The sequence below is a fragment of the Aegilops tauschii genome, chromosome 7 (assembly GCF_002575655.3).
Source record: "Aegilops tauschii subsp. strangulata cultivar AL8/78 chromosome 7, Aet v6.0, whole genome shotgun sequence".
Taxonomy (NCBI): Eukaryota; Viridiplantae; Streptophyta; class Magnoliopsida; order Poales; family Poaceae; genus Aegilops; species Aegilops tauschii.
The window spans coordinates 325,568,297-325,572,261 of record NC_053041.3 but is presented as its reverse complement, the minus strand read 5'-3'; the positions used below and the strand labels follow the sequence as shown (position 1 = coordinate 325,572,261).

The following is a 3,965-nucleotide window of genomic DNA, read 5'->3' as shown; positions in this document are numbered from 1 at the left end:
GTGTTGGCTAACAGGTTGAAGGTGATCCTACCTGATATCATATATGAGGAACAATCAGTTTTTGTCTCTAGATGATTGATAACAAACAATATTATATATTCATATGAGTGTCTTCATTTCCTGAAAAGTAATACAACGAAGAAGAACAATTTTTGTGCTATAAAACTGGATATGATGAAAGCCTATGATTGCCTAGAGTGGGACTATTTATAGGCCATCATGAGTAAGTTTGGGTTTGCACTAGTTTGGATAGCTTTTGTTATGAGAATGGTGAGGTCAGTAAGTTTTTCAGCGTTTTTCAATGGGAAAAAACTCGAGGAGTTTAGACCTTCAAGAGGTATTTGTCAGGGACATCCAATATCGCCCTACCTATTCTTGTTGGCAGCAGAGGGCCTTTCGTGACTCCTAAAAAGTCAGAACCAATCATCTCAAATCAATGGGATTAAAGTGGCAGGGTCGGCACCACTATTAAGCCTTTTACTCTTTGCAGATGGCAGCCTGCTGTTCGTCTAGGCTAGTAGCGAGGGTGCTAGTTTGATGGTATCTCTGTTGGATACATACTATAGTGCCTCGGTACAGAAAGTTAATATGGCTAACTCTTCAGTTTTCTTTAGTAAAAGGTGTCCTCAAACCCTACGAGATGAGATGAAACTTACTTTGAATAGAGAAAAAATAATTGTAGGTCCTATTACTTGCGCTGGTAGTCATTTTAGTTTCCATAGTTCTGAATACCCAAAATACAATCCTTAAACTTGCTCCAGGGGTTCACACATGGTCCATTATACCATTTGCTCTACGTATCTGCTGACTTGGTGATGGTCAACCCGTGCCACGCTACGCTAACTGCCATCTCCTCTCCGCCCGCCTGAATACGCAGGAAAGCAGGGTTATTTTGCAAAAAATGCCAATGAGCAAAACAGCTGACCCCACCTGGTCGGACCGCCTCTTCCATGCCACCTCTTCTGCCGCGAGAGCTCTCGTCCCAGCCCCAGCGCCGGTGCCTATGGTTGCGTCTGCTTCCACGATCGCGGAAGCAACGGCGTCGCTCCTGCCGCTGCACCCCTGCAAGCGGCGAAGAAGTTCCTGAAGAAGCTCAACAGCCCGCGCATCGCGCCCATCGAGCCCGACAACGACCGCCGGGTGCTGGCCGTCGACGCCATCCTCGACCGCGACGCTGCCTTCCACTTCCTCTCCTGCGTGCGGTCCTTCATGGCCTCCCTCCCGCCCCCGCACCGCATCCCCCTTGCCGAGGCCGACAAGCTGTATCGCGAGCTCGGCTTCCCTCGCGGCCGCAGCGTCTCATGCGCCTCCGCCCGCCAACCGCTGCTCTTCCACCGCACCACCATGGGCTCCGTCCTGCACCTCATGTTCACGTCGCTCTTGTGCTCGCTCCTCGAGGAGGAGCGCCGCGTCCACGAGGAGCTCCCTCCCCGCGCGGGTGCTGGCCGTCCGGAAACTCCTCGTTCTCACCACCCACCGCCGCGTGCCCCTCGCGAAGCTCCACCACTACCGCGCGGTGCTCGGCCGCCCCGACGACTTTCGGGACCGTGCCCGCGACTTCCCTGACGACTTCCGCATCGCCGTGGACCCCAATGGGCTCCACGTCCTCGAGCTGGCGCATTGGGACCCCGCGCTCGCCATGAGCACCCTGGAGTAGGACTTCATGGTGGACGAGCGCCACATCCGGTGCACGTTCTGCTTCTCCGCCCCACACCACCGGTCGATGCCACTAGACGGAGAGCAGGCGGAGCGCCTGGACACGGAGATCACGTTCCTGCTGGTCTCACTGTACACCTACGACGCGCTGCTCCCCGACCTCCCTCCAGAATGCCTCAGACATGGTCGGGTCGGTACTGCACGCAGAAGCATCACTTCTCGATCCTTGCTCCGTCCACGCCACGCCACACCTCACCCACCACCCTTCCTTCATTCCTCGTTGCACATACCACGCCGACCCGACCCCCAAGTAAGATGAGTTCTTCCAACAGGTTATGTCGTCCAGTGACACTGCCACTTCTGCTTTCTTGCTGCTTCTGTTCTTGAGTTCGTCATTGTTGGCGCTGGCCGACGCGAGTGGGTAGTACCGGCTGGCCCGGCGGCTGCTTGTGTCGTCGTCGATGCACAAGTCTGAGTAACGGATGCTGGTCCACGGCGCGAAGAAGCCCTTCAGAAACGCCGACGCGATCTTGGGGCGCCGGAATATACCCATCCACAACAGATAGAAAGAAAGGTGTGCACTCTATTTGTTTGCGCCTGGTTGCTTGATCGTCTCGTTGTGTAATGTGATCTGAGTGAGATTCCTTGTTGTTAATTTCAGGCGTCGACGTCGAGGCAGCAGAGGACACATGTACCCTACCGTGCCGACGGACTTCATGGACGGTGTGTTGGATGTGCTTGCGCGCCCGCCTCCTCCGTCTTCGGCAGCCCCATCAGCGACAACCCAAAGTCTGACACGCGCGCCACCCGGCCGCCGTCCAACATGTAGAGAGATGTTTTGCACCAGTGTCCAGTAAGAGTCACGCGGGGCGTGCATATGGAGGCACACCTGCTGAACAACATACTGCAGGTCGGGGCGAGTAAGCGTCAAGTACTGTAAAGCACCGACAATAGAGCGATAAAACTTTCCATCTCATGCGAGAGACCCCTCCAGAGCAGAGACCTTCGCCTTCGTGCCGACGGGGGTGGGTGCCGGCTTGCAGTTAAGCATACCGGCACGCTCAAGGAGCTCGTGGGCGTACTTCTACTGATGCAGAAAGAAACCGTCAGCCCGGCGGATCACCTCGATGCCAAGAAAGTAGTGCTGGGGCCCCAAGTCCTTGAGGGCGAACTCCACGAAGACGAGCAGTCAGCCACTGAAGGAGATCGGGGGTGGATGCCGTGAGGATGATGTCGTCGACGTAGAGCAGCAGATATGCAGTGTCAGCTCCCTGATGATACACAAAGAGTGAGGCATCGGAGCGAGTGGACCTAAAGCCCAGAGACTGCAGGAAGGCGGCGATACGCTGGTACCAAGCCCGAGGCGCCTGCTTCAACACGTACAGAGAGCGGGAGAGCAAGCATACGAAGTCGGGGTGCTCGGCGTCGACGAAACCAGTAGGCTGCTCACAGAACACCTGCTTGGCGAGATGATCGTGCAAGAAGGCGTTGGAAACGTCCAACTGATGCACAGGCCAGGCGCATGAGACGGCCAGCTGAAGGACGGCGCGGATCGTGCCCGGTTTCACAACCGGGGCGAAGGTGTCGGTGAAGTCCACGCCCGCGCTCTGCCGAAAACCACGAACCACCCATCGAGCCTTGTGGCGCTCGAGAGAACCGTCCGGGCGAGTCTTGTGGCGAAACACCCACTTGCTAGAGATGATGTTGGCACGGAGGGGTCGCGAAACAAGTTGCCACGTGCGGTTGCGCTGTAAGGCGTCGAACTCCTCCTGCATCCCAACTAGCCAGTGGGGATCCCGAAGGGCAGCGCGAGCGGAGGTGGGAACGGGTGATGGCGTCGATGTCGAGGCCGCGCACACATACTCGTCGGCGGAGTAGCGCGTGCTGGGCCGAAGCACTCCGGCTCGGGCATGGGTAGTCACGCCAAGTGGCGAGGCAGCAGGGCCGGCGGGTGCCACGGCGGCGGAGGCCACAGCGGCGGCCGAGCCGGCGGCGGAAGAGGTGACGGGCGAGGGTGACGTTGAGCCCGTCGCAGGGTGGGCGGGCGGGGTACCGGGCTCAACCTCGTATGAGGGAGACGGGGACCCGGGGGCCCGCTCGGACTCGACCTCGGGGGAGGGAGTCACGAAGCCAGGTGGTGGTGGCAGAGGGTGCCGTGCCGGGGGGGCGCCGGGGGCTGCCGCCTCGCATCGCTCCACGAAGGGGGCGCGGGGGCCGGCGCAGACCAAAGCCGGAGGAACCTGAAAAAAGGGAACACCGTCTCGACAAAGTACACATGCCTCGAGGTGTACACAGGATCATAGCACCGG

At 58.1% G+C, this 3,965-nt stretch overlaps 1 pseudogene; it reads left to right on the top strand.

Moving 5' to 3' along the window:
• The first annotated feature begins 907 nt into the window (after positions 1-907).
• Positions 908-2,485, top strand: LOC109766835 (uncharacterized; annotated as a pseudogene).
• The last annotated feature ends 1,480 nt before the right edge of the window (positions 2,486-3,965 follow it).